The following is a 26,698-nucleotide window of genomic DNA, read 5'->3' as shown; positions in this document are numbered from 1 at the left end:
AGCATTCTTTATAAGATTTATTTTCTAGGCCCCTTACCAACTTCGTTGCCCTCCTCTGTACTTGCTCCAGCACCTCGATATCTCTCTTGAATTGAGGTGCCCAAAACTGGATGTAGTACTCCAGGTTTGGCCTCACCAGTGCTGAGTAGAGGGGAACAACCACCTCCCTAAATTCAGTTCACTCCAGATGCACACAATAAGAACATACCGTCAATCTGGACTATAATCTGATGAAAGATACGGAGCTTAGGTACAGGTATATACATACTGATTTTGCAGAAAAGCTTTATAATTCAGTGGTACTTCAGAGAGGGCTGAACAATTTCAGAATTCCAAATAAGTAAGGTCTGTTTCACAGAATCACAGAAGGGTTGCGGTTTGAAGGGACCTCTGGAAGTAATCTGGTCTAAGCCTCCTGCTCAAGCTGTAAAAGCTAGGGCCAGTTGCTCAGGAACAAGTCTTGGTAGGTTGACCTTGGCAGGTTGCCAGGTGTCCACCAAGTCACTCTGTCACTTCTCCTCAAATGGACAGGGGACCAAGATCTTCTCCACAAGCCTTCCTTACTTCTTCCCAGGCTCAACTTCACTCCAAACTTCTATAATTCCTTCCTCCAAGTGGTGCAGGGGAATGAGGAATGGGGGTTGCAGTAATTTCATAACATTTTGTCTCTGCCACTCTTCCTCCTCATAATCCTCCTCTGCTCCATTGTAGAGTCCCACCCACGTGATATAGTTCTTTATTAACTTCTCCAATGTGAGCCCTTCCCATGGGCTGCAGTTCTTCAAGATCTGCTCCAGTATGGGTCCCTTCCATAGTATGCAGATCTTCAGGGATCTCAGCTGCTGTCATGAGGCCTTTTTTACCCCTTTTTAAACACATGTATCATAGAGGCATTTCCAACATGGCTGATTGGCTCAGTTTTGGCAGGTGCTGGGTCTATCTTGGAGCTGACTGGAACTGTCTCTGTCTGACATAGGGGCAGCTCCTGGTGTCTTCTCACAAAAACCACCCGTGCACTCTCCCTGCTACCTGAGCATTGCCATGCAAACATAGTATGCTTGTCCAGATGGCTTTTGAATATCTCCAAGGAGGGAGATCTGCAGCTGCTCTGTGCAGCCTGTGCCAATGCTCTGTTACCCCCACAGTAAAAAAACTATCTCTTGATATTCAGACAGAACCTTGTGTGTTTCAGTTTGTGCCCATTGCCTCTGGTCCTGCCACTGGGCATCACTGAAAAGAGCCTGGGTCCCTCTTCTTTGCACCCTCCTTTCTGGTATTCCTTGACACTGATAGGATTCCCCTTGAGTTTTCTCCAGGCTGAACAGTCTCTCAGTCTTTCCTCATACAGTCCCTTAATCATTCTTGTGGCCTTCATTGGACTCTCCAGTACATCCATGTCACTTTTTAACTGAGGAGCTGAGAACTGAATACCGCACTCTAGGCGTTGCCTCTCCAGGGCTGAGTAGAGGGGAAGAATCACCACTCTTGACCTGCCTGCTGTGCTTTTCCTGGTGCAGCCAGATAGGAGAGACAGCAGAATAATGTTTTCCTGGTAAGTTTTTTCTAATGAAAGGTTCTCTTAGCAAAGAGAGCAGAAGTTACTGAACTAGTTTACAGATTGTGAATATTTGTTAGGATGAGTAGATGTCATCGTCTGACATCTAGATTGTAAAAAAAATGGCACTGCAGATTATGATTTTTTATAAATATGTTAGGATGAAAAAACTTCATACCTGTGCAAGAAAAATACTTTGTTTCAGTTTTCTATTTAAAATTTAAACTCCCATCTCAATTATGGTACAAAACCTGGTAGTCAGCAATAAGGAAACTCTTCAGGATGTGATACAAAAGGTTTCCAGCAGCAGACAACAAGCTGTCATTTTAGCTGAAAAGCATTTTGCTGAGCAGGAATTTTTTCATTGTTTCCATTCTATAATTTTTTCAAGCTGTGGATTCTGGGACTTGTTTGAAGACCAGTGAGTCTTGAATTGACCTATGTATATCTCATTTAGGACCACAGTAGCATAACAGTTAATATCCATTTAGTGTTTAGAATGTACTACAGATATTTTTGCTACATAGAAACTGCTGTATAGCATTTGGAACTGACAGAGAATAATAATATTAAGGTTGTAGAGAATTTCAAAAGGGTTATTTTTTTTTTATATATATAATTTAGGTATTGAGCTAAAAAAAAACATGAGCTATATTTACATTAAAGTTACCAATTCAACATCTTTTTTATGGTCCTAACAGAATATAGAAAATTAATGCTCTTTTTCTTATGTTATTCTAGAACCAAATATCCATGTATAAATTAGTGCAAATCTAGAAATTTTTTTCGAAAGGTTCTCCTAATGTAATTCTACAGGCTTATCTTATTACTCTCATCGGTAAGAAACAAAAGCTTGTATTGTTTGTTACTAGGATTTAAAACTGCAGACAAATTCTCCTAAAGAGGGTCTTTAGCTCCTAAGTCGGCAAAGATCCAATGAATATACCAGGGACTTCAGCACTCTTCCTGCAATAGAAATGTGTTCAGATGAAACCTAATTCTTTTGGAAACCAACTGTAAAATTACTCTGTGACTGTAATTCTGGATCATCTTCTGTGTATCTGCCATTAAGAAAAAAGAAAGATTAAAGCAATATAGCCAATTTATGTTTCCTTTCCCTGTAGAGGTGTAGTGGTGTTCAGACAGGTGACAAAGTGGTATTAAGAGGGTTTTAGCCCTCCTGTTACTACTCACCAACTTGCTTCTTTATCAGAGGGCACAGCTAGATCACACCCTACATTAGACTGAGACTGAATTCTAACCATTTGACACATTCTTTCAATTTAAACTTGTCGTTTTCTCTTCCAGGACATATTATCTTCTCTATGTATAGAATAACATTTTCTGGGTTTATGTAACCTCACATTAGTTGTTTTATCTAAACTAGCTGGTTTAGGCTCCCTATACAGTCAATGCATACTAACAGTTCCCAGTTCATTTAAATTGTCTTGATACCAGTTTAAAAAGTGGAATGAAGAGTGCATTCCTCTTCATTTACCAACTATAGCAATAACCTATGTAATTAGTTTAGCCTATATCCTTAGGTTTTAGATAGCTAAAGACCACTGGAATAAACACCAGTCTGCTGCCACTACTACCTCCCAATAGTCTATCAGTAGACAGAACAGAATCATAGAATTACAGAATGGTTTGAGTTGGAAGGGACCTTAAAGATCATCTAGATCCATGGGCAGGGACACCTCCCACTAGATGAGATTGCCCAAGGCCCCATCCAACCTGGCCTTAAACACTTCCAGGGATGAGGCATCCTTCCCTGGGCAACCTGTTCCAGCATCTCACCACCCTCACAGGGAAGAATTTCTTCCTAATGTCTAACGTAAATCTACCCTCTTCCAGTCAAATGTATTTCTTCAAATGTTCTTAAAACTTTTCTAACATCAAAAGCGTATCTGAAAATCTAACAGTGGCAAAAGGAGTGTGAAAAAACTGAACACAAAATCCCAAGTGACTTCTCCCAAGTGACTATGCTTTAACTGCTCTCAGAAAAAGATTAAACATCCTTCCAAAAGGATGTTTACCCTCTGCAGGCTGGGAAGGACAGGATATGTTAACTATTGGAAACAGATTTTTTTTTTTTTTTTTAAATTGAGTATTATTTTAGTAACGAATGACAGTTACAGGCAACCTGTGTCAAATTAATGTTGGTTAAACTGAGAAGTTAGGTTATCAGATCACACAGAAACATAAATACAAAATAGAGAGGAGTACAGCTTTCCACAAGCTACCATTAAAAAGAAACAACTTGGTTGACTAGTCACGTGAATGTATTTTTTTTTCAGATTTTTTAATTAAGAGGAAATCATACAGTATTTTCTTATTACATTGTCTACAGTAATATATTTCATATTATTAGGATACTGAAGGGATTTTATAATAGAAATTATGTTCCTCTGACTCAGAATGTCTGTTCAGGCAAATGTTTCCACCTGAAGATGTCCAAGACCTTCTTGAAGCTTTTTAGGTTTACCTAAGTATATTTCTTCACAGTTTTGCAATCTTTACTAATTCCTCATTAGTGGTTTTTTTTTATGTCCTTTATTTTTTAATTTTTCCAGTAATTATTTTTATATATATATATTTATTCTGTACTAGCATAATAATATTTGAATGTATTTTATATTATCATTGCACATAAATTTCCCATCATCTTTACTGCATTATTCTTCATTTGCTCTTTATCCTTAGTAGATAAAATTGGCTCCTTCCATTCTCATGATTTCATAGTTAACGTTTGGAGATCAGTGTATTGCATCAGGGATGTTATTTGCAAGGTTCTTTTGAACAGGCAGCACTGCAGCCCCTTTACTGGTTTGTTGCCAGTGATATTCTCATCACATTTTAATATAATAATAATAATTTGTAGAAGATCCTGATACATCATAGAATATTTGTTAGTAAATTCAATAGAAATATAGCCTAATAAAAGTTTACTAAAATAATGAATTTCTATACTAAGGGTTGCTTTTAAAACAAGGTGCTTTGTGAAACTATCAGTCAACTATGCCAAGCATCCTGTAGGTTGTGATAACATCAAGTCTTCTAAGACCCTGGGCGCCTATAGACACACTGATGTGGATTCTGACCCACCTGGGCAATCTACCAGCGGGAGACTGGAGACAGACCAGGACAGAGACAGGACAAAGACGACAAAGGACTAGAATCAACGAAGAACCCCACAGGAGACCCTCGAGCATGCATAATTAAAGATAGCCAGTTCCAGGAAATAAAATTACTATGTAGAAGAATTCTGGGAACTCATTGACATGGAACTGAATATGCATGTTTTTGGTGTATATTAGTAGGGGTGTTTCACTGACTCGTTGGAGCACTCATGGTGGATAATTCCCCAGTGCTTCCCAGCGCTGCAATAAAGAATGCCTGCTCAATAACAGCTTGTTTGTTGTTATTGGGTCTTGATCTCGGAATCCTTACCCAGCCGCACCTAGCCTCCCACTGCAGTGAGGAGTGTTAGAAAGCAAGGGGGTTTGGAAGCTCCGAATTTTTTTGTTTCAATCCTTTCTTGATGCAGAAAAGCAGATTTATAAGTATATGCTGCATGGAGGGGGAGATTGAACTAGTTGATCTTAAAGTCCCTTCCAACCCAAGCCATTCTATAATTCTATGATAATATGTTCCAGATAGCTCATTCTACTAAAATGGTATTAACTACTGCTGCTATTTGTTGTGGTTCCTTGTCTCCTGCCTGGCTCGCCAATAATGTCGTGGTTTGGGCCCAACATGACAATCAAGGAACAGCCCCATGGCCGCTCACTCAACTCCCCCCCACACACACACACTGGGATGAGGAGGACAAAGCTCCTGGGTTGAGACAAAAGATAAGGAGGGTCTTCAACGATTTGCCCGGGCAAAACAGACTCAACCTGGAGGAAAAATAATAATTTAATTTCACACTAATCAAACACACACAGGACACACACAACACAAAGAGCAGGGCTTGCATATGTTACCCCACCCCTCCCTTCTTCCCAGGCCCAAATCACTTTGTTCCCGGTTTCTCTCCCTCTTACCCCCAGCAGCACAGGGGGACAGGGGATGGGGTTTAGAGTCAGTTCACAGGCTGGTGGTTCTTGCTGCACCATCCTCCTCAGGAAGAAGGATTTCTTACAGTCCTTCCCTGCTTCCCTGAGGGGTCCCTCCCATGGGAGAGAGTCCTCCACGAACCTCTCCTTCATGAGTCCTTCCCACGAGGTCCAGAGCTGCTCCAGCCTGGGCTTCCCACAGAGTCACAGGCTGCTTCGGGAACAAACTCTCCTCACACCAGGGTCTTCCAAAGCTCTGTAATCAGTGTCCACGAGCAGCAAATCCTCTGGCAGCAAAATCCAAGTCCACTGGCCAAGTTCAATCCTCCTGGCGCCCTCAGAGAATGTTCCACCACGTTCCTCCATGAGTGCAGGGGGACAGCTGCCATCTCGTCATGGGTTGCAGGGAAACTTCTGCTTGGGCACCTTCTTCCCCTTCTTTCTCACCAACCACCAGCACTGCTCCCCTCTCCAGCACAGCTCTTGTCCCACCAAGTGCCACTCTGCTCAAGTGTTATCTCAGTTTTTTCATATGTTAATCGCAGAGGTGCATCTATTGTCCCTCTAATGGCTCCTTGGCTGGGTTTGGAGCAGGGGGAACTTCTCAGCTTCTTACCTGAGCCACTCCTGGAGCCCTTCCCCCACTACCAAAAAGCCCACCAAACCAAAACAGAACACTATTTAAAAAAAAAAAAAAGAAAAACAAACAGAAAAAAATAAATAAAAGAAAGAAATAAAAAAAAAAGGAATGCCATACTCCACCGAAATTCATATTCCTGAACTATTGACAAGATGTTTGAATTTGGGCAGCAACAAGCTATTCAGCTATATTTGGTTATAACACTAGTTTAATTCACATTTCCTTGCTATATAAACCTACAGCAGCAGTCTGTGAAAGTAAAAAAAAGAAAACCACACACAGAAAAATCCCCAGAAAAGGACACTTATGTTTTTGCTTAGTGTCAGCTTGCATTTTTTTATTTTACACTGCAGAACATAAATATTGAAAGGAAAAGTGTAAACTGATCTGAAAGGAAAGGAATGGTTCATTATAGGACAGTTCCAATTCTGAGCAGGTGTAGAAACAAGAACTGAGTTGCTTCCAACTATTGCTGTGAAAATAATTTGCAATGAATAATTTATCTAACACATTTAGCTGTTTTTTTATTTATTTATTTTTCTTGCTCGTTTGGGCAAGGGGCATGCTAAATTATGAACTCATCTATTTTAAGATATCATTTTTACTTCTAATATTTGAGAATATTAAAATTGATCTCTGGGAATACTTAGTATTTTTATCATGTCTGTTATAATTTCTCAGAGATGTCATAAAAAGTTTATTTTTTCAGTTGATAAGTATCTAAACATTTTTTGCTGTAGTTTCGTTTCTAAAATACACCTTTTCCATAGTGCTGTATCTGTTACATTTAGTCAAAAGAATATCATTATAAAACAGCTTATCAGTCCTGAAGACATGATTAAAAATAGAATATAGAATCTGGAAATAGGATTGGAAAAATAGGTTTGGGAAAAATTTCCTTTGCTATTGCAAGATGAGACCTTTTTTTCTTCCTGTGTGGTGTTTTTCAGCATTACAGTTTCAACCTTTAATTGATGAAAGTAAATTTATTATTTCCTTTGTAACAAAATGGATAACTTTGTTCCAGAGGAGAAGCTGGACAGTTGACTCTGTTTTCAGCAGCTTCTTACAGACGCCAAACTAAACCACTGTTTTCTCATGCTGAGTAGTAAACTAAGAGGCAGGTGTCCTACTGTGAACCAGAAAGCTTGTTAATGATGATCTCCATCTCAAAGCTGACCTCTGTTTTCTAAGGGAAAATTTCAAAATAGCCTAAGCAATTTCTTCTAAGTGGAAACAATATGCATGGAATATTACACATTGGCAAATCCCTCAGTATTGCCACCCCCAGAAGTAGGTCAATGTTGTTTCCCAGTGGGACGCTCTCTCTTCAGAAGTTAATTTGTAGGCTTTTCTAACTGTATGTAGAATTGGAAGGAAAAAAAAACAAGTGAACACACTTCAGCTAATAATTAATTAATTCAGCAGAGGTATTTATAAAACAACAAGTCAAGTAGCAGACTGTTTAGGCTGGCTGCTTAGTCTCTGCCCTGTAGCTGAGTTGAAATACATTATTATATTTACTTAAGTGGATACAAAAGGAAAACCAAATTGTCCATACTATTCCTGTCTCCAGAAAACTATATTTATCAAAAGGTTTCCAGTTTTTTATTACTTTATAAAACAGTTATTTCTGAGGTTTTCCCTTGACCTCTCTATTCTGCATGCTTAAAAAGCTTCATAAAATCATCAATACTTTCATATTTGCGTATATTGTCTTGCAAGTCTCCTACATGTACTGTACTTTTATAAATGGCTCCATATATTTATAAAATACCGTAACAAAAGTATCTATATAAGAAACGCAGATTAAGAAGTAGGACATTGTGGCAAATTAAGATAAAATCTCCAGGTGATATGTGAGCTCAGTTTTCAGTTTGACAAAGTCCTATTGTGTATATAAGGAACAATTATGTCCCTCTTTACAAAAAATGTTCTACATTTCTAAAATGAATAACCTTTGAAGTTGAATGAAAAGCAGAACATCTTTATGAGTGCACATTATTTTAGCCAAGATAAATGGCTCATGGGAGTTATTTTTCTATCATACTAAAAGTGATATTTTAATTCAGAATATTAGAATTAAAATAAGCTTTACCCTGCTTTGTCTGTCATCTTACAGTGTAGCTCAAAATTTTGATAGCTGTGAATCAGGGACTTGATCTTATTATATCAAAGGCAAGGTCTAGAGTACAAAGCAGAAGATGAAAAAAATAAAGAAAGGAAAAACATAAAATAGGTTGAAGATGGAAAGAAGCAGAAAATGTACTTTGATTAACTGAAAGGTTAATTACTGAAAGACTTCCTCCATGCAGCGTACTGGTAATTAGAAAATTTGAGCAGTGTGATTTCATTTAATGCTATGCAAAAACCAAGATGACATAGTTAACTGCTTGATTCTTCTTCTATTTGTGAAACATATAACTTGGTATTTAATTTTATTTTTTGAATAGACAAACAAACCCCACAAAGTTTGTGGGTTTTTTTTAAAAAAAGGAAAGATGGTTTGGTAGGGATAAGAACAATTAGACACAATGGACTAGTGTTCTTATCCACTGCTGCCAGCTTAGCACTGATCTATGAAATACAAAGGGCACAGGACAGAACTGTGTTGTGCAGTAGGATTTCTGGTCACCTGAAGATGAAACTAACAGTGTCTTTTACAAAGTATCAAGTCTTCCTGAACCTTACATTTCACAGAATCACAGAATCTTAGGGGTTGGAAGGGACCTCGAAAGATCATCTAGTCCAACCCTCCTGACAGAGCAGGGTCACCTAGAGTACATCACACAGGAACTTGTCCAGGCAGGTTTTGAATGTCTCCAGCAAAGGAGACTCCACAACCTCCCTGGGCAGCCTGTTCCAGTGCTCTGTCACTTGCACAGTAAAGAAGTTTTTTTCTGATATTTACATGGAACCTCCTATGCTCCAGTTTGCACCCATTGCTCCTTGTCCTATCACTGGACATCACTGAAAAAAGCCTGGCTCTGTCCACCTGACACTCCCCCTTAATGTATTTGTAAACTTTGATGAGGTCACCCCTCAGTCTCCTCTTCTCCAAGCTAAAGAGGCCCAGCTCCCTCAGCCTTTCCTCATAAGGGAACATTTCCAACATTTTGCGAAAAATGTCATTATCATAATAATGGAAAGTACACTTTTAAAAATGTTCCACAAGAATGGGATTTCCAGTAGAGCATGAGAATGTCCTGCTTATATCCCATGAGACACTCCTTACTCCTGAGTCTTGGAATACTCTCAGCACACCAGGATCAGCACACATGGGAAGCTACTGACAAAAAGAAAAGTGGATGTGGAACCCAGATACTACATCAAATTTGGAACCTGGGGCTATATTCCAGAGACTAGAGAAATGTCAAATTGCTGAATTCCAAGGAGAGAGAGGGAAAGAGAGAGAGAGATAGAGTAGGAGACAACATTGGACAATGAATTTGAGGGAGTCTGGGGCTGGAAGATCACGAGATTCAAGTCTCCATTGTTGGTGGAAGAATAAATTTAACAAGGAGTTTTGATAGGAATTTTTTTTCAATAGGATAATAAAAAAGACAGACTGGAGTTTCCAATGTAAAATCAGGTCTTGGGAAGACATAAACCCAAGAATTAACTCCTGTGTCACTAACTCCCACAGTTTGAGCCATGAAAGCAGCACCCTGAAGCTGGCTGAGAGTAACGTCACCAGAAGCAGTAATGCTGTCAATCATTAGGAAAGAGTTAATCCTATTGTTTTAGTCACCTAAGTGTTGGTTGTGTAAACTAAGCTACTTACGTAAGTACTCATTATAAAGTCATTAAACTAATACTAAGATAACTATTTAAGAAAGGTACTCTGAAGAGGCAAACTGTCCCTATCCATTTATTCTGCTGCTGCAAGATCAAAGTTAGGTGAGGTGATTCCCATCTTTAGAGACTCTGTAATTTTTTAGGGGTCTAGACAAGTAGAAATATGTTTCCAAATTTTATTTTAAGCAACTTTATAAAATCCTGTCACAGTAGTAAACAAAATAACATGGAAGTAACATTCACAGCAAGCAGCATGATTCAAGCAGGAATTAAAATTACAAAATATTCCTAGTGCTATAATTAATTTATGCAGGACGTAAAAATCCACATGGTCACAGACTACTTACAGGGGCAGCGTGTCCTTCATGGATTTTTAGCATGACCTGTTCTTATGTAGTTCTTTTTATTCTTTATTGTGGTATCAGGATACCCATTCCTATTCATGTTGCTATGTGGAAAATTAATTAAAATGTATCCTTCACAGGTTAACATTAATTTGAAAACCATGGCTGCCTCCTCAACCCAGGAGTTGCTTTTATTTAACTATCTCATGTTAACAGCAGCTAACGAACAAAGACATGAATCAAAAAGTATGAGATAGTGCAAAAAGGAATGTAAAGAAAAATACCCCTCAACCAAAGAAGAGGGTCGGTCAGTCCTCCAGCCTTTTGGACAGAAGTTTTGACACAATTTAGTTTAAGATAAGGAAGCCCCAAACACATGGGATAAAAAAAAAAAAAAAAATTGGAAAGGAAAAGGGCATGATCACTTCCCTTTCCCCTTTAATTATCAAGTAACAGGGATGAGTCAAAAACTAGAAGTGTGTAAACAGCTTGTCCTGCATTATAACCACCACAGCAACTAGCTGGTTAAGTATTCTTTCCCTGTTTTGGCACAAGATTAGAAATGAAGCTGTCATTTTGTTTCCCTGTTTTTCTATCCATTTCTCTAGCTCCATGTGAGGAACAGCATTCTGCAGAGCAATGTGATAGGAGGAGAAATAAAAGGAAATGGCATTACTGGCAAACAGCTCTGCTTTTGAATAGCAAAACTGCTGCAAAATTCATAAAGCTGTTAAATAAACTTGAATCATTGAATAAAAAATTCAAGCCCTTTATCTGATCTGAAAAACTCCATATATTTTAATCTGAACAGACATAATATTTTTTACAGTATATAATTTCTGATGGAGATCACACAAAAGAAACAGGTTAGAGTGAGAAAACTCTGCCAACAAGATAAACCTATAGTCACAGACACATATAATTCCCCAAGCTTTCATCATTAATATTTTATGGCCCTCTGATCTGCTCAATCTTGAAGAAAAATGTATCTTTCATTTAAGCAGGCAGGGCACAGTAATAGAGTTTATCTGTATCAAAAAGGAGATAAAATGCAGACTACAATTGAGATGTCACAGAGAAGTATTGAGTTTGCTCACTGTTTACCTGAAACACTGATCCCTGCACAGTGTTTTATTTGAAGAGCAGAAATAGCATTAGCATATACAAGTATGACAGCATTCTTATTAAAAGAAAAATGTGATGAATGCTCTTTTTAGGAGGTTTTTTAATCTCTATCTAAATATTTCATTTTATACAGTCATTCCACAAAGTAACATCCATTTTCTTTGCTGCAGATTCCTGTACAATGTGGGTATTATTTAAGTTTAACCTATGAACATTTTTGATTTATCAGCAATAGAGAGAATATAAAAATGAAATTTTTCTTTTCCTACATTCACTGATGAATCTCAATAATGCACCAAGGAGCATTTATTAGGATAAAGACACTTGAGGAGACCACACAATTTAAATAGGTTTTTTTTGGTGAGTCTGCATTCGTTAGTGATACGTGAAAATACAAGAACAGAAGCACTATGCTCTCTCAGTTATGCAGAGGAATAGCAGAAATAGCACAAGAAGAAACAATGAATTTACAGTTATATCAGCTATAACTCCATTAACATATGCCAGTTACATAAGGCTGACCATGAATGACCCTTTGAGATTTAGAGACTGCCTTAACAAGCACAAGATCAAGTTCCTTGTCTGTCCTGCCAAGGCTGTGCTGTTTGACTCAGGTCACAAGGATACAACCATGCAACTTGCAGACAGACCAGAGAAATCAATGGTGCAACTCCTTATTAGACCATAATAAGCCCTGAAAATAGAGAAACTAAGGTTTGTGATATACCTCTCTCTACTCTGTCACCCACATATAAGGATTGATTAATTTTCTAATAATCCCTTTTTAGCACAGTATGTTGGTGTGATACTGCTGTTCCTGGGAATCAAGTCTAAAGGCTGTAATTCTACAGGATGCTTATCCTGATAAAATGCCCTTGTGATGGCAGCTGACTCTTTTTACCTTTTCTGTTTTACTGAGACACAGCATCACCACAGTGTGATAGAAGTGTTGATTGGGAGGGATGTCTATGGAGTTCATGTAGGTCAGCGACTACTCAGAATGGGGCTATGCCCAACACTAGAAAAGGCCAGCTGTGGTTTTGTCTAGCTAAGGCTTGAAAATCTCCAAGGGCATTCCACAACCTTTCTGGTTAGCCCGTTCCAGGTTAAAAAAAAACAAAACACCAAAAAAACATAATTGTAGTTTTTAAAATAATTGAGCTTTGGTTATTTTCTTTAACTCCTAGATACTTGCTCTTTACATTCTAATGATTTTTTCGTTCCCAAGTGTGTAATCCAAAACTCTCACATTGTAATCTCTGACAACAACAGAGATATAAAACTACCATTATGTTACTGATCATTAAATATGAAAATTAAATATGAACATTAAAAACATTAATAAAATAACTTACAACATGTCATTTGTGCCACCAGATGTAGGAACTAAAAACTTCAGTGCAGGCTCATCTCACAACAGCTCTTAAGGACAGGAAAACTCTCCTGGCAGGAATGCCTTACCATTTGAAGGTCCAAGCCAGAAACTGAAAGGAAATAAATGAAAATACTTTATTTCAAATCTCATCAACTTCATTAGGAGTGACTGTGGTAATTGCTTAGTCCAATGGGAAAGATACTCTATTATCTGCAATAAAATAAAAATGCAAATAATATTCAATCCTCTATATTTTAGAATCTAGTAATTAATACCCAATATTAACAACGTTGAAGTAGAGACACATCCTCATATCACAACCTCAAAAATAGTTCAAAAGTCACATCTGGGAAGAAACACAAACAGGGAAAGAGAAAGGGGAAAGCGGGAAGGGGCAGGAAGGGAAGGGGCAGGAATGGGGGTGGGAACTTTGGGATTTTGTTCAGGAACTAAGAGGTCTTGCAACAGATGTGGAAGGGCAGAGCATCTTTGGCAAAAGATGTGTGTGTGTGTATATACATATATATATACATACACATATATATACACACAATAATATATGTATATACACCTGTTGTGGTATCTTATTAATATCACTATAATTATGCTGGTAAAAGAAAAAAAGAATTTTTTCCTGTGCTGAAATGAGAAATTACAGTGTCACCTAAAATCTTAGTTTTATACCTTTCCTGTGTTAGCATGAACTCAGCACAGGGATGCAGTACTAACAGAAATGATTCAGCCTGTCGTTAGTCATAAGATCCTTAGTGATATTACCTGTTAAATACAAAATTTGAGAAGACAGATAGATTGCTTCTAGGAGTCATCTGCATACTAAAGTACCTTTTGGTCTTCAGAGAAAAATGAACCTTGAGTAGATAAGATCTAAAATAGCAAAGGAAATTGCTGAAATGAAAAATTCTCTTATTATTGTAGATGTCAGCTGTGGTCAACATAGTAATGGCTTAGTCCATGGGGACCTTAAGACAGCTATAAAAGGTGAGCTGTTACATTATAGATAATAATAATAATAATAATAATAATAATAATAATAATAATAATAATAATAATAATAATAATAATAATAGAAAAGAGAGTATGTCAAACTGCCAGCATAAAAAAAAATATAAAAAAAATCCTAGCATAATTTGGAAGTGCAGAGCTCTTTTCTAAATTAGACACATGCACAGGAATTGGCAATGAAAATTATGAGAAACATCTCAGAACTAAGCATTTGAGGGAAGTGAAGATTCTTAAAGGGTTAGCTAGTAATAGGCTTATCCCCAGCAGTTTTTTATGAGGGAATGCATGTGCATATGAGAAGGAAAAAAATAAAAAGTTTTTTAAAAAAACTAACAAGTTGCAGCAGTCTGACTCTAGAAAAAGAATTAAAATAATTAAAATATGTAACTTAGGACTGATGTCTAACATATATATATAGCATTGCTTCCATACTATGAATGTAATACCCACTTAGGATAAAAACAATTCTAGCTCTGGCACATGTCTCAAAAATAAGTTATTTCTTACTGAGAAGTTTCTACTTCTGATAGAGGAAAAAGTAGAATGCGAATCAGGCTGACCTAAGAGTGAATTGCCCAAAATTATGTTGTCTCATGTTATTTTGGAAAAGGCCAAGAGAAAGATCCTTAGTTTCTGCAAACTGCCACAGGTTTGCTGAAATAAACTTTTTCTGCCATCTCAGGAATTGTTCTTCAGTTCCTCTCCTTTTTCATATCAACTAACAAAGAAAAGGAAGGTAAGCAATGAGTGCTGCTTCTTAATTTTTCACTAGTTACAGATCAAAAGTTGCTCATTCTCTCTTTGATGTGTTTAAGCTACTGAAAAAAGTGACTCAGAATTGTACCTGGCAAATATTCTTAAATTATTTTTTGAAATGGCTTAAATTTTTGTATATTGCTTATCCATAAAATATTGTTCCCAGATTTCTTTGTGCTCAGGGTAGTATGTTAGTATGGTCAGATTCTGGTGTTCTGGAACTCTGCTGGATGCAAGTTCACCTCAATGCTCTTTATAATCTTTAAAATCATAGAATCATAGAATCATAGAATCATAGAATCTTAGGGGTTGGAAGGGACCTCGAAAGATCATCTAGTCCAACCCCCCCTGCTAGAGCAGGGTCACCTAGAGCACATCACACAAGAACGCATCCAGGTGGGTTTTGAATGTCTCCAGTGAAGGAGACTCCACAACCTCCCTGGGCAGCCTGTTCCAGTGCTCTGTCACTCTCACAGTAAAAAAGTTTTTTCGTATATTCACCTTGAACCTCCTATGCTCCAATTTCCACCCATTACCCCTTGTCCTATCACTGGTCATCACTGAGAAAAGCCTAACTCCATCTCCCTGACACTCACCCTTTACGTATTTGTAAACATTAATGAGGTCACCCCTCAGTCTCCTTTTCTCCAAGCTAAAGAGACCCAGCTCCCTCAGCCTCTCCTCATAAGGGAGATGTTCTACTCCCTTAATCATCTTTGTAGCTCTGCGCTGGACTCTCTCAAGCAGATCCCTGTCCTTCTTGAACTGAGGGGCCCAGAACTGGACACAATACTCCAGATGCGGCCTCACCAATGCAGAATAAAGAGGTAGGAGAACCTCTCTTGACCGACTAACCACACCCTTTCTAATGCACCCCAGGATGCCGTTGGCCTTCTTGGCCACAAGGGCACATTGCTGGCTCATGGTCATCCTCCTGTCTACCAGGATTCCCAGGTCCCTTTCTCCTACACTGCTCTCCAGCAGGTCAGCTGACGGACTATTTGTACATAGACACATCATTTTTTTTAGTAAATGGAGTTTCTAAACTCTAAATAGGGGGACATTTTCCAGAGTGAACAAGGATAAAAGCTGTAGAAATTTATAAACCCATTCCTAGAGGTGTTAAATTTAATTTGCCTAGAGAAATCTATGAGTCTAAGTCCGGGAAAAAATGGAACAAAACAAAACAAAAAATTATTAAAAATATATTTACCATTAAATTTGGTAGCTGGTATCAGCTTTGATTCTTTTTCACAGCATGAGATGTTTTCACATCTACAATATGGACTATAGCATTTAATGCCTCACCTGAATGATTTAAAGAAATAAAATAACATGAACTCTAATTTTTCTGTCCCATAACATAAAGTACCATTCTTTCCTTGTCTGTGAATAAATAAATGCATGCTTAATGCAAACTTATGAAAGACTTACCATTAGAATTCAGTAAGATATTAAAAGTTAATATTGGAGTTTTTAATAACCTTGGCTGCATCTTCCATTTTTACCTAAAGACCATCTTTAATACCTGCCTGCATTACCTTTTTTTTTTTTTTTTTTTTTCCCCTGTTGAATGTTATTCTTTAGTATTCATAATTCTACAGAGCCACTGCCTGGTTTTTTTATTACAAAAGAAGGGCAGCTTTCCTCCCAGATGGTCAGTGTCAGTCAAAGGCCATTTGATCTTTTCAGTCATCTGTACCACTGTTGTTTTTTAATCCCAGCTGGCAACTATGCACTATGCAGCCAAGCACTCACTCCTCCTTCCCACAGTGGGACAGGGAGGAGAAGTGGAAAAAAGAAAGGCAATACTCATGGGTTGAGATAAGAACAATTTAATAATTGAAACAAAATGAAAATGCTATTACTACTAATAATGATAATAATAACAAATGTATGAAAAGGAAGATAAAAAAAATCACAACAAACAGCAACAACCAAACAAACAGAAATAAACCCCAAGAAGACACATGATGCACAATGCAATCGCTCACCACCCACTGATTAATGCCCAGCCAGTCCCCATGCAGTGATCAGTCCCCCCTGGTCAGCTGCCCTCAGTTTACATACAGAGCTTGACATCATATAGTATGGAATATGCCCTTGGTAGTTTGGGTCACCTGTCCTGGATGTGGTCCCCCCCCAGCTTTTTGTGCATCTCCTTGCTGGCAGAGCATGGGAAAGCAAAAAGTTCCTAGGCTAAGTACTACTTAGCAACAACTAAAATGTCGGTGTGTTATCAACATTATTCTCATCCTTAATCCAAAACACAGCACTGTAAAAGCTACTAATAAGAAAACTAACTCTATCCCAGCTGAAAACAGATAACTACTTGTTTGGAAAGATAAATTTCTAATAGTTGTTACTGCATACAGCATTCAAATAGTAAATAAGGTTTTTCATGTATGTGTTCAAGTCAACACTCTCCTTTTTTTCTGTTTCAGCAGAAATGTAAACAAGCTGGTATATCTATTGTTCAGAAGAATGTGGCTAGGTTTCTGAAATAAAATATTTTTTCTTGTTTACTGGTGCAGAAGTGATTGGTGCCTGCAGATTGACAAAGTTATTCCAGTCCTAATCTTGTGTGAAAGTTAGAAGTGATCTCCTGAAGCGAGATGTGGCTGGGGGTGGTGGTGTGGAGAGCAGAAAACCCTGCAAAACCGTACCCACAATCTGAACCTCAAATAATTTCCAAAGAACAAACTTTTAATAAGCTTAATAAAAATTTAGTTTCACCTAGCTGTAGCATTCTGCAGTGCCATAAACCTGTTCTAGTAAGTGACTCACACCATGACAGGTTGTGCCAGGAAAAGGTCTATGAGGCCAGTGAAGATATGTAGAAACAGGTTGGACCAATAAAAGAGATTTTCTTCTCACTCTCCTCATGAATTAAATGTTTTCCCCAGATTTGAGGCAGTTTCAAAATGGTATCAGGTAGAAATACTATGTATAAACCCTACATAATTGCAATCGAAATTTATTAAATATCAAATGAGATGCATAGCAACACCTTTTTCATACATACTGTAAAACAGGCAGAACAACAGAATCTTAGTCCACACTAATGGAAGACCACATGTATATAGGGAATTAATGTGGCATCTAACAAATTTGTCAGTATCCCAAACTCCTGTACATAGAGAAAAGAATGGCAGAGGAAGAGAAGACAGAAAGGAGAAGGAAAATCAGAGGTAATAGTGGAGAATGACACAGACTTTTATCTTAATTCTACTAATATTATGAACACTATGACCCCTAACAGTGCTCCACTATGTTTGGCAGTAGAACAGAAACAAAAAATGTGAGTTGACAAGTATTGGTCTACTAATAAATAGTAAGCATCATTAAAAATACCAGTCTTTGTTATTTTAATTTCACAAACATTATATAGTTATCAAAGTTCTCTTCTGTTATAGAGTGGAAAACCAGTATTAATTTCCATCAGAAACCAGCCTCACTTCCAGGTTAAAAAAAAAACCACCAAAAAAACATAATTGTAGTTTTTAAAATAATTGAGCTTTGGTTATTTTCTTTAACTCCTAGATATTTGCTCTTTACATTCTTCCTAGGTGTGCCCTACCCAATATGATGACTTTGCAGCAAAATAATAAAATGAAGAAAAGCTGAATTAAAAAGAGCAACATTTTTAACCAACAGAGATATTTTAGAATTGTGTGAGAGCTTCTGACTGTATCTTTCAGACAATAGAAAATTCTCTGTCAATTTGTGGTAAAGTGTAAAATAACCAATCGCCTTTAAATACTAGCTTAAATACTAGCTAAAGGAAATAAAGGTAAATTTGGATCAAGGGTGGAAGAAATATATACTATATATATTATTATGTTTATTTAAAATATTCAATGGCAGTGTAGACTAGTTGCAATATTCTTCCCTTAGTTGCATACTTGCCTTATTTAATAGTATTACAGATATCTATCCAGATGTGATAGTAATTAATCTTAAAAATAATATAACGTGAAAGTAAAAACTACCAAATAATTCAGATACATCTCAGCACTTATTATATTTAGATACCTGAAGACAGATTACTGTTAACAAATAGCTGAAAAGATTTTTCACTAAACTGTGACTGTAAAGGTATTGTAATATTTTCAGTTTGGTTCATAAAGAAAAGCTCAGTAAAATCAATACATGTGATAATATCTAACATACATGGATTGACAAAATGTCTCTGAAAAGGCCTTTACTGAAAAATAGCACCACAAGTTCAGCTTATTTTGTTTATATATTACTTTTTATTTATTTGTTTATAGTTCCTATATAAATAAAAGTGAAAGTAAGTGTGTCAGAAAAAAGAAAGGCAAATAGAAATTAGAAGTACCATTGATATAATAGGAACAGTTTCATGTAGTTTAAAATTTTAAATATCCTGATATGCTTCAACGGTGACATTATATGTATGATTTAATTTTATGCTTTACTTAGTAGTAATATTTATGGCATAATTATGATATACAGTTGAAATAGGCCAAAACCTTTCCAGTAATAGCTAGAACTGAGCTTCTAGAAATTGAAAGTGCTCTTTTAATTTATTGACTTAGATAGTAGATCCTTAAAAATCTATAACCACATGAGGACATACTAATAATAAAGTACAACTCATATAAAAGACTAACGACTTCCTTTTTAATACTTCATCAATCTCTAGAATATGTGTTGAAAGCTTATAGGTTGTAGTTTTTGTTGAAAGAGAGCCAAAAAAAAAAAAAAAAGCTTCTAGTACAGTTTTAAAGCAACCTTGGTTTTCAGAGACATGTAAAAGAAAGAGTTTTTTATAATCTCTAGCCCTATTTGACTAAAATTCCTTCACTTATATACATTAGGTCCTTTGTCAACAGATTTTTAGAGGAAAATAACCAACACATCATTTTTACATTATTACTCCAGAAGGAAAGCAGAGCAGCTTGATAAGAAAAATATTCTCTTACACTGCTTTTGGTTATACTCTTGAACTTACGTTCAAAACAAAAATTTTTTTTGTTGCCTCAACATGCCTCATTTAATGAATCACTGGACAAAATGCAAAATATAAACTCATTACTGGCTACCAATGAGCTACTTTATAATGTTCAATTAGGCTTCAAATAGAAGCATGTATTGGGAGGTTCGTAGTGTTTTTCTGAATCTCTTTATTTATAAGCAATCTACTTAAACTCTAAAGACTTTTCCACACTGCACAGTCCTTAAATAGATGCCAATCAAGCTCAAACCCGTCTGCCATTGGATCTCTTGTATGCCTCTTTGAGACCTTTGCACCAAATACTTTCCTCTCGTATTCTGACATGCATTCTTGTACTCCCTCACAACTTTGAATTTTAGCTTCTCTAGAAAGACTTTGGAAAACTGATCTTGTTTCATTAGTTAGATCCCCATGAAACATCAGACATTTGAACAGTACTGCCACTCTGAGTTTTCCCACTCCGACACCTTATATAAGAGAGATGATGGAGAGGTATCTCTGTTCTCAACAGGGGACCCACTGAAGACACTGTGCTCTGCAGAACCCCACTTCACCAAGAGGACTGGCTCAGTGGAAGGCTTTGCAGCTCTGCTCTGTGAGGCTGGTACATAGTCCTGTGCTACACGGTGAGTTGTTGATTCATATGTTCACACTGCAAAGCTGCACTCAGCACAGCAACCATGGAAGAGATCTGCAGAAAAAGCAGAGCATCTACAGTGCAGTACAGAAGAAGGAGAAAAGTAGGGGACACAGAGATGAGAAGCTGGCAGTACAGACACTGAACTGCCTGGTAGAACTTGCAAAATACACATCCACCTACGGCAGTCACCCTTTCTCAGTCTTACAGTCTATACAGGAACAGGTCAGGGCTATGACTTGGAGTCCTTTCAGAAGTCCATTTTACCTACAGTTTTGGAAAAAACAGAGAGGTTCTACATCACTTGTACGGAGGACAGATATTGATCTTTGCATTTATATCCAAATAAACATTTGCTGTATCAGAAGCCATGTGGCCAGCAGGAGTAGGGAGGTGGTATTTGGCACCTCAAATACTGTGTTCAGTTTCTGGCTCCTCACTACAAGAAAGACATTGAGGTGTTGGAGCAAGTCCAAAGAAGGGCAGCAAAGCAGGTGAAGGGTCTACAGTCCAAGTCTTATGAGTGGCTGTGGGAAGTGGTGTTGTTTAGCCTGGAGAAAAGGAGGCTGAGGGTAGACTTTCTCACTATCTACAGCTTTCTGAAAGGAGATTGTACTGAAGCGGGGTTGGTGTCTTTTCCCAAGAAACAAATAACAGAAATGAAAGGAAATGGCCTCAAGTGGTGCCAGAGAAGGTTTAGGTTGTATGTACTTGATTGAAACACTTAGTTTGCTTTGATTACATGGCCGTGCATATCTATCAAGGTTCTGAATGAGGAAGGAGTTTTGAAAGAAAAACCGGTAATGTGGTTCATAAATTTTTGACTCATTAGAGTAAAAATGTATAACCCTCCCTCTCCCCAATTTTTTAAGTGCATGAAGTTAACCATTTACAGGGCTAACGCACTTATACCATAATTTTTTAGTATTTAAAACCAGTGGGATATTTATTTGTTTAAGAAATCAGACTAAGTGGTTAGCATGAACATTTTAAAATGAGGAATCCAGTGATATGCCAGATACAATTATCTTTCCTACTTTGATTACCTTTATTTACTTTTTTATTTTGAGACACTGATAATGCTGATGTAGTTTCTCACAATTTGGGAATATTGCTGGCCTAAAAATATGTATTTTCTACCCTTGAAAAGTAGGCTTTAGAGGGACAGAGAGATAGTATCCCTGTGTGTCAACACAATCTTACCTCTAAAACTAAGTTCCACAGTGCAGATCAAAGCTATGAAGATTTTCAGAGTACTTTTAAATTAAATTTCTGACAAACTTAAAAAATCAATTAAACCTGATCTACACTGTTTGGATATAGTTTATATTGTACCAATTCATATTATGTCAAATACTGAAGTGCTAATATACACCAATTTCTACACAAGAATGTATTATCTTTGCAGATATTTCACTTAATTAGAGCCATGTAATCTTACAGTTCCCAAATGACTCTCAGTGAACAGCACAATGGCCCAACAGCTTTTTACTAAGTCCTAGGAAATTAATGTATGTTTATATATTTAGAAAGTGCAATGCTAAATGCTTACTGATTATAGATGAAATTCACTATTACTAACCAATAATTTTACAATTGCATTATTAACTTCAGAATACTAATGAAATTCATGCTACCATTGATGGAAATTGTACTTTAGATCCTATCTCATTGCTAGTGAAAGATCACTGAAACATTTTTTTCTGCAACTGCTTTTATGTGCACTACAAAACTTAATTTTAGGCCAATATAGTGCACTAACATCCATTGCCATTGAACATTTAAAGCCAAGAGCTAAATAATTGATGGAAAATATGTTAATATAACCTATCATCCTAGGTAATCTTAAATGGTAAAAAAAATTGAAGGGTTATGGATCAGTTTCTCAGTCATTTTTCTCTATTGTCTGAAAAATTCTCATGTGTTTACAGTAAGGAAAATAGATCTGATTCTTAAAAACTGATTTTTAATTTTAATTTAATTTTTTTTTTTTTTAAATAATTTAAATTTAAAAAAATTTTAATTAGGTAGGTAATCTTTCAATAGCAAAGCAGCAAAATACCAGTTGATGAGAAGTTCACAGTGAGCTGGCATTGTATGCTTGCAGCCCAGAAAGCCAACCATATCCTGGGCTGCAACAAAAGAGGTATGGCCAGCAGGTCAGGGTAGGTGATTCCTCTGCTCTGCTCAACTGTTGTGAGACCCCATGTGGAGCACTGTGTGCAAGTCTGGAGCCCCCAGCACATGAAGGACATGGAACTCATGGAGTGATTTCAGAGTAGGGCCACAAAGACAATCAGAGGGCTGGAGCACCTCTCCTATGAAGACAGGCTGAGAGAGCTGAGGTTATTCACCCTGGAAAAGAGAAGGCTCCGAGGAAACATTGTAGAGGCCTCCCAGTATCTGAATGGGGCCTACAGGAAAGGGAGGGACTTTTATTAGAGCATGTAGTGATAGAGCAAGGGGTAATGGCTTTAAACTGTAAAAGGTTAGACTTAAGTTAGACATTAGGAAGAAATTCTTCACTGTGAGGGTGGTGAGACACTGGAACAGGTTGTCTAGGGAAGTTTTGGATGCCTCATCCCTGAAAGTGTTCAAGGTCAGGATGGAGGGAGCTTTGAGCATCCTGGTCTAGTGAGAGGTGTCCCTGCCCATGGCAGGGTGCTTGGAACTAGGTGATCTTTAATGTCCCTTCCAACCCAAACCATTCTATTATTTTATGATTCTATGAAGATATCAGAGTGAATACCTGACTAAATAAAACTGAATTCAACAGTTACTGCCTACAGGCTTTCTGTGTCAGCTTGGTCAAGCCATTTGACTTTGCTTCCCAGTTTCAGGTTAACCAAGGTTTTTGACCCAGTGCTTTACAACTGTAAAGCAGGCAGTGTATCCAAAAGAATCTACAAGCTACTTCACATTCCCCAATTCACCATAGGTCAGAAAACACTCCCGCTATCTTGTAGAAAACTAGATCTACAGAGCAAAAGGTCACACAATGGGAATATAAACTTGCTCAAAAGGAAGAAGGGGAGGTCAGCACCCTACATCTCTGGATGGATTTATTAGAAAAATGTCTCAACTCTTCCCAGGAAGTCAACTGCACTTCAAATTGCAGAAGAAAGTGACACAAACAAATAAAGCTGCTAATAGCTTACAGATATAACTTAAGGAAAAATTCCTTCTTCACCTATCATCACCCCCAAAGCTTGAACTTTTTGTCTTTGTTGAATCCTTTTGTTGGAGAGCTACTGTTACCAGCTGGAAAGCAAGGGTGAGAGCTCTGCAAGCAAGCAGAGGCCCTAAAACCCTCAGGGGAATTATTTGTGGAATATCTGACAGGTCACAACAGGTAGGGGGAAAGCAGACTCTTACCGTAACCCTCAGGCCTTCAACACTATTTCTAAGTGTAACACAGTTCTCAGAAGTAATTTGGTGAAAATAATTTGTGAAAGGACCCTTCAGAAGCCTTTAAGAGCCCTTTCAGGCACATGTGACTGTGTCTATACAAAATGAAAGGGTCCCTATCCTTCAGAGTTACAGGGGGAATTAACAGGCCAAAATCAATCTGACATACACTAGATAGACCAGGTTGTTGCTTTTTTACTTTTTATTTTTATTTTACTTATTTTTCTTTGTAGTTGTTGTTTGTTTGTTTGCTTTTTAAAGCAAACCCATCAGTTTTTCTATTTAACTTTTACTTTATTTAAAGAGAATTTTAATTTTTAATTTCTTTTGAAATTATTTCTAGTGCAGTTAAATATGTAAGTATGCATTACATTGTGCACAAAAATAGAGAACTGAATGCCAGTTAAAAACCTCAGTTTTCAGTGCTTTCAAAGTTAATGTTTTATGAGAAATACTGTGTCAGATGCTCTTCAAATAAATTTTTAGTGGAAAGATGGAAGAATGCAGTCTATTATAACTAACTTATCAGGTTAAATACATACATAATCCATAGTGCAAAGCCTCAACATATAATTGTCCAAAATTCTTACTAAGAACACTGAAACAGACTGCTCTCTTTTGAGTAGTTTTAGAGACTAACATTGTTACCAGGTTCCTCTGTACATTTTGCTTTTCTTATGAAATATTAATGTAATCCAGCAAAAAGCATCCAAAAGAAAAGTCTTGGGGACAAACTACCATTAAGACAGAAGACTTTATATAATTCAGCTGCTACCCTCTGTAGTTAAAATATTGGACCATCATTCTAAATGGTCTAGTTTGTAAAAACAATCAATATGGCCCACAGAAACATTTACTGTATGTTATGTCAGATGAATACAAAACCAAATTCCTCTAAGATATGTACAGGGACCGTGCAGTAATTAATTTGTTTGTGCCGGTATTGTTTCCTTGGGCAATTCTGGCTAGCCTACTGAATTGAGGCATAGAATTACAAAAAAAACACACCTTATTGTGAATGACTTTTCTTTTTTCCTCTAGGTCCTGCATCTGTTATAACTTTGCCCTATACACAGGCTGCACTGCCTAACTAATTTCTACATGACAGAGGCGGTTTTGAAGTCATGTATTGATCCAGGCTTTACTGATGAAGCTGTCCTTATTCCCTTCATCCCCATCACTGAAATCTGATAACCTCTCACCTGCATGACGTCTGGAAGTTGTTTTGAAATAAATAAATCTAAAATGCTTATCTATCTGTCACCATCCTATAATATGGGAGGAATTCAGCTCCATGGGGCTTTATTAGGGGAGAAGATTTTGTTTCTACCTCTCCTTCACACAGAGGCCTTGAGGCAACCAACATTTCTTCTCAGTGGATCCACATTGTGCCTCCATGATCTGGCAAGACTCTCACTTCATATGGGAACATTCAGTGATTCTGATAGCAGTGGGCCTAATTGTATACGTAGGCACATATACATATGTACGCATGTAGTTATGTATCTATATCTATATCACTTTTAGAAATATATGATGCCTTTTACACATAGACCTATATTAATTTAAGTTGTAGTATTTACTCTCCTTTTTTCAAATTACTGTAGCTTCAGTATTACTCATTTTATATAGTAGTAGCTGTAAAAGAAGTAGGAAGATTTAATCCAAGCACACTGTAATAGTGCTATAAACAGATTTTACTAAAACACACAGTGAAAATTAAAATAATAATTGAAATAAGAATTGGAATGTAACCCTGACATGTGCAATAATTCTGGTATGATCAATTACCTCAATTGAACACTCAGTACTCAGGAAAATAAATGAAAGATAAGGCACTACAAAATAATGTTCTATTCCTGGAACTAAAAGAAATGGTGGACAAGTGATGTTAAAAAAAAGGACTCTTAAACTTTGAGCAAAAAAAATTCAGATGCCACAAGCAAAGAATCCTGAAAAGAATGATTGACAAACCTATAAAAGAAATAAGAATGCTACAGCACTTTAGAGCGAAAACCAAGAGCAAAAACAAATAAAAGGAGTTCTTCTGCTTTGATTAGATTCTCTGCGTCTAAAAGACAACTAACAGGCACACAGGCAAGTAAGCTAATTCAATTTCTTAGTATTACAAACAAAATTACATTAAAAGATCACTACTAGTGCTGAATGCGAAGCAGTAAAAAATTAGGAAATACTACAACTATCTCTGCCTGTTCACTCTCCATTTGGCCCCTGGGACATAACTAGTATGATAGCAATATAGTCACAAGTTATTTTGGTTCTGTTTATCCTGAGGGAACACTGAGCTACTATTTAATTCCATAATTGGTGAGCAAGAAGTCGACATGTTTTGCTGCAGATAGGAAGGCTAAGTGAATCCCATGAGGAAAAATGAGCATGTATTTCTAAATTGTACCGCACATTTGTTTCAGTCACGGAACAGGAGAAAACTATAAGATTAGTGAAGTGGTGTGGTTGTTCCATCTGTTCAGTCCTTGCTACTGTTTTGATAGTACCCTATCTGAGTATAAGTAACTTAGCAGAAGTTAGGGTATAAGTAACTTAGCAGAAGTTAGGGTAGGACCACTATTTTATTTAATGATGTGAAAGACACTTATTGGTTAACAATTAATTTAGCTATCTAGCTTGAATTAGAGCTGGCAACAAAAACCAAATAAACAAACCAACAAACAAGGCTCTGCAGAACATTAGCTCAGACCACGCAGCTCCTGAAACAATAAACAGGATGTTCTTATGCAGTACACTCATTCAGAATTAAACATATGAAGACAATCAACAGCCTTAATTTAAATTCTTGACACTGAGGACATACAATTGCCAATAAAATCAGCAATTAATGCAAAAATTCAGGATCTCTTAATATTTTTTCTTTGTCTTTATAAACCTTAAAGATAAATAGCAATCTAATTGTAAAAAACATTAGTTTTTCAAGAGCTTTAGTAAATGGTTTAGAAATATCATAGTCTTGAAGACT

At 37.0% G+C, this 26,698-nt stretch overlaps 1 protein-coding gene across 1 annotated transcript in view; it reads right to left on the bottom strand.

The window, feature by feature from the left end:
* MGAT4C (MGAT4 family member C) overlaps positions 1–26,698 on the bottom strand; it is a 146,558-nt gene that overhangs the window by 19,420 nt on the left and 100,440 nt on the right. The window contains exon 2 of the mRNA XM_051608134.1: positions 12,879–13,007. The gene's annotated coding sequence lies outside the window, so the exon portion shown is untranslated. The remainder of the gene's footprint in view (positions 1–12,878; positions 13,008–26,698) is intronic.

This window comes from Apus apus, chromosome 1 (genome assembly GCF_020740795.1).
Source record: "Apus apus isolate bApuApu2 chromosome 1, bApuApu2.pri.cur, whole genome shotgun sequence".
Lineage (NCBI taxonomy): Eukaryota > Metazoa > Chordata > Aves > Apodiformes > Apodidae > Apus > Apus apus.
Note: the sequence above shows the minus strand (reverse complement) of the source record. Positions and strands in the feature narration are given on the sequence as shown.